This window comes from Panulirus ornatus, chromosome 64, assembly GCF_036320965.1.
Source record: "Panulirus ornatus isolate Po-2019 chromosome 64, ASM3632096v1, whole genome shotgun sequence".
Lineage (NCBI taxonomy): Eukaryota > Metazoa > Arthropoda > Malacostraca > Decapoda > Palinuridae > Panulirus > Panulirus ornatus.
In genome coordinates this window covers 27,345,372-27,358,837 of record NC_092287.1, presented here as the reverse complement: position 1 = coordinate 27,358,837, position 13,466 = coordinate 27,345,372, and the positions used below count along the sequence as shown (strand labels likewise).

At 42.0% G+C, this 13,466-nt stretch overlaps 1 protein-coding gene across 2 annotated transcripts in view; it reads left to right on the top strand.

The window, feature by feature from the left end:
- Positions 1-13,466, top strand: part of raw (NDT-like domain-containg protein raw) — a 923,024-nt gene that overhangs the window by 281,735 nt on the left and 627,823 nt on the right. The window lies entirely within an intron of this gene.

The window sequence follows — 13,466 nt, the reverse complement described above, 5'->3', positions numbered from 1 at the left end:
TAATGCTATCTACAACTGGCTAACAGCTATTGGTGCTGTCTCGTGCTGGAGAACAGCTGAAGGTTCTGTCTGATGCTGGCGAACAGCCGGTGGCGTTGTCTGTTCCAGGCAAACAACCAGTGATCCTGTCTATGGTTGGCAAACAACCAGTGATCCTGTCTATCGTTTGCAAACAACCATTGGTGCTGTTTACCATTGAGAAACAGCCCGTGGAGCTTTCTCTCCCTGGCGAACAGCCTGTGATGCTGTCTAATAGGTCGATGGTACATTTCCAGAGTGAGTGATGCTCATAACATACACATTATCTGACATCTGTCAAATAGCTGTCATCTGCACTCCCATTGTCCTTCCCTTCACTTAACATGTTGCATATAATGTTTGGTAATGTTTTTATTGTGTTTATATAACGTAGTGACTTGGTCTAGTGTGGTGATGGTGGTTTATATAACTTATAACATCAGTGTAATGTCAGCGATTTCATAATAAACCGGTTTTTGTGTATTTCAAGTATGATAAACTGTTGTGTACGAAAGACAGTATACATTCCTGTATGTAGATTGAAGGGGAGGTGAGCAACAGGTATGTTCTATACGTATTTTGACTCTTATTGTATAAAGAGTGAAACTCGCAGTTCGTTGTGAAATGCATCAGAAACTTTATGAAAGGCTAATTTACTCTAATATACTCCCAAGAATATTATATTGTGAATGAAACTGTAGAATATGATTCATCGCTGGATGATATATAATTATCTTTAGAATATGCAAGACTGGATCTGATCATGCCAGTGATCATAAAGTTTATATACAAACCAATATATCTGACTTTGTGAAATTATGAATTAAAACTGGACCCTTCCCATGTGGGAGAACTCGTTCTCTGTTTCCCCAGAAACACATGTATTTCTTCTTCTTCTTCTTCTTCTTCTTATTATTATTATTATTATTATTATTATTATTATTATTATTAATATTATCATTATTATTATTATTATTATTATTATTATTATTAATATTATTATTATTATTATCATTATTATTATCATTATTATTATCATCATTATTATCATTATTATAATCATCATTATTATTAATTATTCTAATTATTCTTATTCTTTTTATTTTTCTTATTCTACTCATTCTTACTCCTCCTCCTCCTCTATGTAGTGGTGTTTTATGCTTCGTTTTAAGGCCTGGCCCCAGTGAGGACTCTCGTCCACATTTCAAATCTTCGGTTTAAGAAAACGAAGAACCATATCACATTCCGAAACGTTTTTCAGAAAACGAAAAAATATTTGGCTAATCCTGAAAACACCGTTTCATAGATCATTAACTTTCCTGGTACGACATAATGGGCGTTTAACGAGCGATGTCACGTAGTAATTATGGGAATTTATCGTGTTGTTCAAAAGGCCAGTGTCATGAACCTCTTATCACCAGGGGATAGGAAAGATTAGATCCCTTATCTTAGGTGAAATACAGAATTGCACTATTATCTTGCTAAATTTTCAGATTGGATTCTATATCGTACTAACATTTGATAATTTGTTATTGTGAAAATAAGAATCATATTGTCTGTGCCACCGATGGGCCGTGGGGTATATTCAGACGTGGTACCTCAGCCTCTGCTGCTCTACAGAATTAGATGGATGCATCAGTGCAATATGGAGTTTAAACCTACATCCTTCCATAACCTTAATCACACCCTTTCCATTTCCATTGTAAGACATTTCCTTCCTTTAGGAATATCTAACTTCAGCTCCCTCTTAAAACAGACTCAGGCCTTTTCAGACCTTCCTGAAATACGAAATCTTATATTCACAACCCTTCTGAAATATAGTCAAACCCTTTCTTAGTTCTGAAGCCAGAGACATAATAACATCAGACCCTGTCCTGACGGTCCAACACACATGACTGCTTACGTAGCGAGACGCGTGGTCTCTCTCTCTCTCTCTCTCTCTCTCTCTCTCTCTCTCTCTCTCTCTCTCTCTCTCTCTCTCTCTCCCCTGGTGATATTGTGAGCTGGGTTCGATTTTGTGACGAGCCAAGCGTAAAGTTTTATACTTGGAGATCAGGTCAGGGTTCTGATCACAACCAGGTAGCCAGCACTGGAAAGGGGCGGGTGAGAATGTTAGGATGACCTGGTGGTTAAGTGCCGTATCGACAAGACTTTCCTGGGTAGCCCCTGGGACAGACCAGTGGTCGTGAACTTTGATAATCCTTCAGAAATAAGTTCAACCTTGTGTCTTGGACTCGAAGCTTCATCCTTCCTGATGCTTAACAATGACCCGTCTCTTCAAGCTGAAACGCGGTAATACATATTCCTCGAACAAACAAGAAGTAAAGCTTTTTTTCTGCCTAAGCTGATGCCAGCTATCACGTCTTTCTCTTTCTTCAAAAACGCTTGAATCCCAATTGAACACAGATATTAAATCACACCCTTTGGATATCTGTTGAAACAAAAACCTATTATACGTCCCTCTGAGAAATAGATGTTAAACAAGAACCTTCCACTGTCTCGAAACATGCACAGCCACCCCCTCGAACCCTACATCAAACCCCCTATACACACACACACACGACCACATCCTCATCAGCTCTCGTGACCACACTGACACATGATACACTTGGTCAGGCTCGCCCGTCTCATAGGTATAGGCACTAAGCAACACCGCACACCTGTGTGGGGAAGGAAAAGATGAAGTGTTGGATCGATAGGAGGGTATGGTTGTGATGAAGGATGGGTTGTGGTAGGGTGTAGACTGATAATGATGACCAAGTGTGGCAGTTGTAAATATGTTAGTGGCAGTAATGATGAAACGTGGCAATGACACCATCAACGGAAGCCATTAATGCACATGACCCATCCAGTACTATCAAATGTGTATATATAACTTGAATGTATATGATCGTCATATACACCGTCGTGGATCTACAGGCATGTGAAACTGTCCTTGTAGAGTCCTTCAGTCTTGGGGAAATATACTCGCGAGAATTCCCATTAACAGTCCACGTTCAGGGTTGTAAAACCCGTCTCACAACCTTCCTGGGAAGCCATCTTCCCATTTTGGCGTAAATTCTACAACCTTCCTGAAGGGATTCTAGCGTGGATAGTCATAGTACGTAACGTTACTATCCTCCTCTGTCCGCTTGTGGATAGTGGATAGAGGAATGGATTAATCCACGGTGTCTTGACTCCCACGTCACTTTGCCTTAACCCTGACGCCCTGGGTTTTCACAGTGGAAGCCCAGCTCGCTCCGGCACTCACCGTTTAAAGTCAATTATCTTTTTAGCATCACGTTCTCGCTATCATGTGTTAGGTAACCTCCCCTGCACTGGGGTTACTTCCGACGTAAACACGAAGCGGCGGTGGGAAGCGTTCACTGGTGGGTAATTTATACCTGAATATACGCGTTCACGAGGGAAGATGGGAAGCAGAAAAACACGTAGAGGAAAAACGATAGAGAAACAAAAATTGAAATAAAGAGAAGGAAATATGTAGAGATAATTACCCTACACCTAATACTTACACACACACACACACACACACACACACACCACACCCCATCTTCCTCCTCTTCCTCCTCCTCTTTCTTCTTCCACCGTAAATGCAACATCATCTCTGCCGCTTCAGTCAGTTCCCCCTCCCCCTTCCCCCAGCAGTGGGTGCAGACCTGACCTTTCTTAACCCCATTCGTGTGGATGGGAGGCGAGAGTCAGCCCGCACGTGACCTCGCACGCGCGGGGTCAAGGGTCAACCGCTGCCACGTGCTGGGTGAGAGAGGTGCTCAATGCAAAGGAGGAGGAGGGAGGATGGAAGAGATGCGGGCTTGTGTGAGGAAGATGGATCGTGAATGATAGAATGGAAACAGGATGGAGTGGAAGGCTATGAATGATTGTGTTATTGTGATGGAGAGGGTGATGGAAGGAATAAAGTTTCGTAAACTTGAGAGAAGAGGGAGGGAGAAAAAATTGAGATTTGGTACACAGAAGGAAAGGAAAGGAAACACGAAGACAATATGGTGAAGTAGAGGGAGTGAAGTACAGTTTAATGTGATTGACGCAGAGAAGGAGGGACATTGTTATTGGATGGAAGGGTAAGGTGTTGGGGTTCACTGGTGTTGGAAGGGGAACTTGGTAATCAGGGAAGGAAGGTATGTAAACAGTGTGGTAGAATGCAGGCGAAGCGTAGTTCGGGTGTGGAGCGGACTAACACCTGTGGCGACACAGACATTCCATTTTTGAGGTGAACTGGTGTTTTCTGATTGCCTTGTGTAGTGTTCCATGTTCGCTGTTGCTTGGGATAGTACCAGGAAGTTGTGATGCGATCGGGAGGTCAGTTCTGCAGGAGGTCATGTAAGGTCGTGCAGGAAGAGACTGAAGAAGAATTGGAGAAAGAAGTCTTCTTTCAGGAACTCTGTCGTAGGGTTCGAATCCGACCCGTGGTGTATATACAGATATGGGTCTCATCATCAGTTATGGATGTTAACAAACTGCAGAAAAATTGCTTAAACCAACTACAGCTGGAGTCGTTTGTATGTCTCGGTCATATGTACTTAAGCATCAGTCCAGTGTCCATATTGACGAATAATTGATTCTACTTTTCATTGGTTATGTAAAGAAGAGAAATGCATTTGTCGACAAATCATTTTCAGTGGTGCCTGATGAGCATCATGAATGCAAATGATACTATTACGCATATTTTTGAATATTTCTAAGACTTGAACGCGAAATTTTAATTATAGATTCATCAGTTTCAACATCAAATGAAAGATGTACCTCCATAGCTTTACATGACCTGCAAATATAATGTGACTTATAGATAAACTAGAACATCAGATATATAGATATATGGTATTTTCATATTATACATTTGACGTATGACGTAGATATTGGTTCATTGAACATCACTATTGATAGCCATCAGACGGAGCGGTATACTTACATATGGAAACATAATACGAAATGGAATTACAAATACGAACGAATATAATAGAAATTCTACATCGTTGTTCCAGTTACTGACCTCCATAATCATTATGCAAAGTGCTGACCTCTGGGGAACCTCTTGGGAGCAAATAACTTCATGTCTTGCGTCACCAGGATTCCCTCCGTCAGTAGTGCCCCCAGGGATGCCAGTGGCCTCCTTCTACGTGTTCATTGGCGATGAGGGCCTCTCCTCACCTTCTGCCACCCCGCCTGCAGCGGACCCTAAGGCCGTGTGCGTATATAGATGGATAGATAGATAGATATAGATATATAGTCACTCTTTCACAATGTTTGCCTGCAGCAGTGTGTCAGGAGGGACTAATGAAGCCGTAAGTGTGTACAACTGACTGACGACCTCCTGTGTGAGGGTTGGTGGGTGGGTGGCAAGGTGGGTGAGTTCAGCCAAAGGCTTGTTTTGCTGAGCTTTGACCCCATGATTCATTTGAGGTCTCCTCTTTTTTCCTACGACATTAGATAAATATATATACACGTATATGTCCATGTGGCTTCCAGACATCTAAAGTAAAAAAAAGTATATATACGACGGTAATATTTTTTATGACATTGACGAGAGGAACATGGAAGCACAGGAGAGGAAAGACACCATAAGAGAGGATGGGAGAACGTCGGAATCAATTCCTTTCTGTTCAGGCAGACGTGAGTAGCTAACAAGAACGTAAACAAAACAGTGTCATTAAATCCTGGTCGTGTCACGAACGTCGGACGCAAGGTTGACGAAATGTCAGCGACCGTCGTAATGAAAGCAGACCTTATTATAGGGTTTATATGATATTACGAATGGTTCTGAAGCGGCTGTGGGAGGGTAATGGTAGAGAAATGAGAGGAGAAACAAGTAGATGGAAGAGGAGGAGAGAAAGAAGGAGAGGAGAGACGTGAAGGAAGAGGAAGCCAGGTATGCAGTGGTCCCATCACTGTGTCTGATGGTTTGGACAGTACAGCTAACTCCACCATGACTGTGGAACGCCTGATTTGTTCCTCATGTTTCCCACGCTGAAGGAGGGAGGCGTCGTTCATGGCCTCGACAACAGTCGTCTGGTCCGCTCGAGCACTGACGAGGCTGGGTGTTGTAATGCTCTTTCTGTCTGACTCTCAGTCTGTCACTCTGAACATCTCTCTCTCTCTCTCTCTCTCTCTCTCTCTCTCTCTCTCTCTCTCTCTCTCTCTCTCTCTCTCTCTCTCTCTCCTCCCTCCCTCCCGTCCTTTCCTAACCTCATTTGTCTTGGTCATATCTCCTCATTCGTCTCCTCTCTCTCGCCATCTTTACCACCATATATCTTTTCTTTTTTCGGAAGATTTATGTGTGTCGCGTATTTTGTTCCCAAGCCTTTGTGTTACCAACCTGTCTCTTCAATTTTCCTGTATTTTCTTTTCTTACCATCCACGATCTATTCTTTTTAACCATTCTTCTCCCGTTCCATCCCAGTATCTATTCTCCTCTTTTTTATCATCTGTTCCGTCCCTATCTATTTCGTCATCCATCGATTAACCAAACCTCTTCGTTGCTTTTCTCTGCCCTTCCTTGTTTATAAAAATCATTTTTGTTTATTCTCATTTCTCTTCCTTCATTTGTCTTTATTTCGCTTAAGATGTACTTTTTTCTATCATCCTCCTCTCCCATCCCACGACCCATATATTTACCATTAATCCTACTTTCCCATCGCTTCTTTTCTTCTTTCTTTCTTCTTCCCCTGTATATTCTTCCTTCAAGTCTCTCTTGCATCCCGTCTTCTTCCTTTCGATCACTTCTGTTCCGCATCAGTTCTCTTCTGGTTTTCTCTCTTTCCTCTTCCTTTGTGTCTGCTCCATCCCCACTCCTCATCTTCCTCCCATTTATACTCCCTTGTTTACCCATCTTCTCTTCTTCCTCTGCTCCTCTTCCGTCTCCTTTCCTTTTCCTCCACGACCCCTTTACGAGGCTACTTCTGCGATAATGTTATATTTGTGTTTATCTTGCATCCAGCTCTGATCTGGGTTCATATTTTTATCACTTATTCAAACACATGAAAAAAGAAAGAACTCTATAATAAGGATTAGATAAGTCTTATTGATGCTCTATAGAGATTGCTCGGAAAACTTATTTCCTTTTTTTTCACTTACAAAGAATCTTCACAAAGAAAATGAATTACACGAATCATCCTGATGGTCTGGTGTTCCCTCTGGGTAGATGACTGAAAACATTTCCACGAAGACCCGGCCAGTCATCGCTGGCCTGGGGTGATCTTCTTATTACCAGGGGTCTGCTGGGGGAAACCCCCTGGTCGCATGTATAGGCACAGCCGTGGACACCATCATGACGATATCATCACCAGACGAGAAAAGAAACAGGTCATAGAAAATGAGAGCTCATATTAAGAAATGAGGGGAGACGGGGGCGTTCCAATTTTTAATCTTTTCATGTCTCTACCGCTGCTGCTTCGCGAAAGTATCTTGCCAGTAAATTTTACTCATACATTTTTAACGATTCTGAATCGTGATTCTGCACTTCCTACAGAACACGATTATCTCCCATGTATTACATGATCTAACGAAAATAGCAAAAAATAACTGAAGATAATGTGGTATGGGAGGGGGCTGGTCTGAAGAGAGATTACACGACACACATTTATACTCGGGTCTCTTATTGTATACTGTATTTTGTACCATTGTATATTGTATTTTGTTTTTACAGTTTTAGGAAGTTCAGATGCAGTGGTTGCGTCCACGCACATGATGGAGCGGTTTGATATTGTGGCGTTGAGATATGCATATTGAGACACTCAGGGTTCGCATCCCCTCACTTCCCTCTCCTAAAGCCAGTGATCACTCGAAATAAAGGATTTGTATAAAAAATGTTCAAATGTTGATGAATCTTATGAGTTACATGTCGTGATTAATAGCAGATGAACATCCACGCGGGAAGTGTATATATATATATATATATATATATATACCGTCTCTACTCACGGAACAGTCAACTGCTCGAGTCAGACCAATGCTGTCAAAAGTTCCGCTCTCCGGATCACTACATCCCCGCACCCCCCCCCAGTAATGCGCAACTCCACGGGTGAAAGTGGTCTTGGTTCCTGAGTGGCTCAGTACATATATATATATATATATATATATATATATATATATAAAGGGTAGAAAGGATCGTTCGTGTCGTGACGTATTGCTGTGGTTGGGTTATCTGTGAGGAGGGACAACCTTGCTGTGTGGGCTTCCTGTGTTGGTTTCCTGCAGCTTTAATTGCTGCACAGTATTGTTAGTGAAGAATTTACGGTCGCACGCAAGGATTTTGCAGTGTCACTGTGTGTGTGTGTGTGTGTGTGTGTGTGTGTGTGTGTGTGTGTGTGTGTGTGTGTGTGTGTGTGCGTGTTTTGCTATGTTTATGTGTATGATTACTATACCATTTTTTGTGTTATTGTGTGTGAGCTTTATACTCGTGTTAACCCGTTTCTTAACCTTGTATATGTATGCCATACCTTAACCTTATGTATTTACTTACACACACACACACACACACACACACACACAGACAGACACACACACACACCAGCTTACGCCAGGTGCTCATTCATCGTCCAGCCACAGATGGGTGGAGAATTACTTGCTGGGTCGAGCGTAACCTGGTCACCCAGACCAGGAATAGAACCAGCTACCGTTAGCAACACTGGACACCAACCAACGGAGGCTCGTTGGTTTTGTAGGTGTGGGTTATATATATATATATATATATATATATATATATATATACAAGGAGAGAGAGAGAAAAAAAAATGTTACCGGACTCCGCGTGTGAAAACGAAATTGAGTAAATTCTTGTCCTAGAATTTCTCTCTTCAGAGGAACCCATCCTGACCTTCCTGGTGAGTGTAGCGCAGCCCTGGTGCTGCGGGCGCCCTTGGATCAGTAGTCCTCGGGTAACATCATACCATCCCTGGGAGTTGAACGTATAAACACTCACGTATTATGACCAGGTGACACAGTGAACCGGTTCGAACCCCACCCACGCCACATTCACCGCACGTATTGAACGTAGCTCAATTGTCTCATTGTGTTGGGAAAGTTACTCCATCACGAACCACGAGGAACTTGGCTCCCTCCTGACCCACGAGCCACACTTCGTAACCAGGTGGAGGATCCTCGACGTACGATCCGTGTACGTACATACGTACGTCGTCCGTCGTCTGAGGTAGCCACTCGCACGTCAGCTCCCAGCCGACGCGTTGCTCTTCCACAGCACAAAAGGTTGTGATCTGCGGCCGTAGAGTTGTTGTTGAAGGGCCAACGGGTTGTGTCTGATACAACCCACAAGCGAAGGTTTGGGTAGAAAGATTTGAAATAAGATAAAGTTTGTTGCGCAATGCTTTGATTTCACTTGCAGAAGTAAATGGATTTAGTTGAGCAAGTTATTATATCTCGGTATGTTTTGATATGTATGTAATTAAGTAATTATTATATTGGCTACCCAGGCCAATATTTCTAGCATTAGAGAAATGTGAATCAAACATTTTAAGTTTTTCACCGTAACTGATTTCAGTAAGGAATTACATTAGGATTTTTCAAATTATTTAACCCCAGTTCCACATTTTATAGGATTCACGAAGTTTCGAGGCTGCGCTACAGTCAGTATCAGGGAAATGATGGGCTCCTTTAGAATGAGAAGATTCTTGACAAGACTGTACTCATTTTCGTCCATTGACAGCAGTACAACCTCGCCCGATGTAACTTTTCATTCGCGGTGTAACTACAAGCAGGCGGAGCCTCGCTCCAACAAGCGAATTACATTTTTTTCCTCTGGTTATGATTGTATTTTTCTGGTGGTCCTCTTAACACAGTCTGTGGAAACAACAGTCTGGAACTTCAGCTGTGCTAAGCAAATCAGTGGAACATCCGTCCATTGTATAACTTCCTTGTATTGGTGCAGGTGATCTTGTAAATGTACTTAGAACTCTCTCATACGCTCGTAGGGTTCTGGCCTACATCAGGAAATACCTGCACATTACAGCAGTGTTCTTCAACCTCTTCTTAGTGAGCAACTTGGAATGTTGTCTGGAACAGCGACCACCCCCATCCGTTGTTTACCCTTTCTGTATGTTAAGCAAAAATTCATATAGCTTCCTGAGTGCTTTCGCGGCAGCCATTAGCCAAGCTGGGGTTAAGAGAGATGCTTCTTATGGATTATAAACGACTGGGTCGTCCATACGTTCACCTGTTTATTACAGTATTTCGACGAACTCCTTAAGGATGCTGGAGAAATCCATTGGGTCTTCCAGGGAATCCCAGATGTAAACACACACTACCTAGAGCGACAGACAGAGGTTGGGAGTAGGTCAGTATGATCAGTGTGGGTCAGTATGATCAGTGTGGGTCAGTCAGAGTCAGTATGCATCATATTACTCCACAGACGACACATGGTCTACCATTTAGCTACATAAAGGAGACAGAAGGTGCATTATGTTTAATAAATGGCTTCTTTTATGAGCTCTTTCGTCTCGTAAATAACTAGAAAAAAAATTCCTTTATAATGAGAGTTTAAACGAGAGAGGCCTCGCTATTAGGTCCTAGTTAATTGCTCTACCGGGCTATGAAACGACCACCCGCTGACCAGTAACAAGGTGGTTCCCGTGCAAACGAAGCTATGTGATCCCGCGATTTGGTTAGTTTGTTGGTGCAAACCCCACCAAACTGCATTGCAGAACATGTTACCAAACAGACGAGATTTCCAGTGTTGAAGTACCTGGAGATAGACTCGCGAGAAGCGAGTTTGTCGTGGGTTAGAAGAACTGGAGAGGCAAGAGTTTCATAAGCTACTACACAGGCTGGTCTGTCCTCTAGTGAGATGGTCTTCCAGGCCAGAAGTGATCCTGGAACTCTGATGTGAAGTCTGTAAACGTAAAGCAATTTTTCTGGAGTAGTAGGATTTTTTGTACTTATTTTATTTAGTTAACATTGCTCTATACTTTGTAGGACTTTGATAAAGAAGAGGAAGGATTTCAGTAAGTTCTTTTAGAGCAATGAAATTATAGAGACTGGCTCAGTAAAGATTCATATTGTTTACACAGTCGTCTCCCTACTGTGACACATTCCTTCATCAGTGACTTTATTACGTGAAACACATGTTGACATGTATGCACGAGACATTATGTAAGTCATTAGCATCAGGTATTCCCAGTATAATGAGGCTATTCAGCATAATGTTACCATACCTCAGTACCGTTGTTTCAGTAATGATGAAGATCCCAGTTAATGGTTCAGTACGAATGGTTGGTATGTTGCTCAGAGATTGTCAGCAACGCTACGACGGTCGCTCGGAATGTCACATGTTCTCAGCAGTTGTCTCATTGGCGACGTCACTTTTTATTTTCATATTTCATCCTTGAGTGATGTCGTTAAGACGCCCGATTACGAGCGATTGGTTCGTGCCTATTAGAGAGCGTTAAGGCTACACACTCACCATTTATCAGGCCATATAATTAACCAGCTATCGAGTCAATGGTCCGTGTGGGGCTATAATACGGTCTTGGGGGCGTCACGCTTTCCCTAGTGGACGAAGAAGACACCACACCATGACCCGCTACGACTGTGCTCTCCAAATGTGGCGACGACAGTGTGTGTGTGTGTGGCAGGAAGTCCAGCGATGACGTAAGAAGGAATGAAGGTAATGGTAATGACTTTACGTCAAGACGTTCGCTTCAGTCATTTTCATCACAGGAAGACAAGTCAACAATTATGTTGATCACAAGACAAAGTGAGGGATGTTGTAGACCATAGAATTGCCGTAACGAGTGCAAGACATGGTCAGCAAACGTGAAGAGAACGGGTAGTAAATAAGATCACTAAGTTTTACGAGGGTTTATGTACGTCTGCAAGATTAATGAGAGTAATTACCTACATGGGAAGAGGTTTAATACCGGCAGTGTCACAACTAGGGCGCGACAAATGGCATCCAACCCACTCATGAGAGCGTCGGTGTACACATGGCACATTAGAACAGTTCTCATGGTTGTTCCCTGTGAGTGTGCGAGCGTAGTACACTCATGGAACCCTCGTGTGATACCTTTACGGTTACTTAATAATAATAACACTAGATGACGCTGAACAACAGCAGCCTCCTGAGCGTGAGTCTTGCTTGGTTCCTCCAGACGTGACAACACACACGAGGTGATCATAATTGGTCGAGTTCTGGGATATGGGAGACTCCAGCAGTAACGATGGTCTGGAGTGGACAAATGTCTCGAGAAATGTTCAGAATCTTTCCTGAACACTGAACGTGGCAGTGAAGCACCAAGATTGTTTATTCATGGACTGGAAAACATCACTGGAACATCTTTAGAAGCTGAAAGACAAAAAGCAACGCTTATTGCGCGGTAAATATCTACATTTATTTTCTGGAAGCTAGATAATTTTGTCATATTAAGATGCTGTTTCGCCAGAAGAAGAATATTACGCAATATTCTGTTATGAGACCTAAAAGTAAAAAGGTCTTTTCAGATATTGTGAAGCATTATAACATGTCATCAAATACGAAAGAATTCTAACAGCAAAAAAGACCAGTGGGTTCTTACGAGGTTGTTTGTGGTAGTGGACGATATCAGAACACGCAGATAAGAGGAGTGACAGTAGACAGAAGTAAAGATGATTCAGATGAAAAATTTGTAAAATGATTATTAAACTGAGGAGCTGCAGATTATTATATTTCAGAAAGTTGCTGGTCGTTGTAAAATATACTTGTAGATATGATGTGCCACGTCAAAGACATCTTCAAAGACCAAGACATCATAGCTGAACTTCATTATTATTGTAAGACGGAGTAAAGAAATCGAGAACAGCAAAGACAGTGCGAGAATTCTGTACGAGCGCCAGAATATTGGGCATGACGTCTTTGAGACCCAAGAAGCTAAGGTTAATACCAAACACAAAGACCTCAAACCTCTAAGACCCATTATGTTGTGCAGTGCCTATGGAATGTCGGTAATCTCTTGTCTGTAGGTATAGCCATGTAATGGGTAGCTCAGTCTTAAAGGGAGCGGAGCGGTGTTGCCAAATTGGTCATGTAATTCAGCTCCTGAGCACCCAAGCCTTAATTGTTTCTTGGGAGGTTTCTTCAGCTGGTTAAGAAACAGTGTTTCCTGCTGTTGATTATGTCTCCTTGTTTATCATTCTTGCTTGATAGTTTTGAATAATGTTTTGTTTTTACTCAGTGTTCACCTTGTAATTACTTTCTTCAATCAAAGGCTTTGTTATTTATTTTCCTTTTAATCAGTCTTAGTAATTACTCTCGTTAATCAAAGTTGTTATTGATTTTGATTTATTTGTAATCAGTATTTAGGTAGTAATCACTGTCATTAATCAGATTTTTTTCTTTTAGTATTTTCCAAATGGCATTTCATTTGACTTTGCACAGTTAGCCCCACATATTGCTCATTGCAGCTTAATGTTATGTAATGAAATGTATTTCAAATTAAACAACCCAT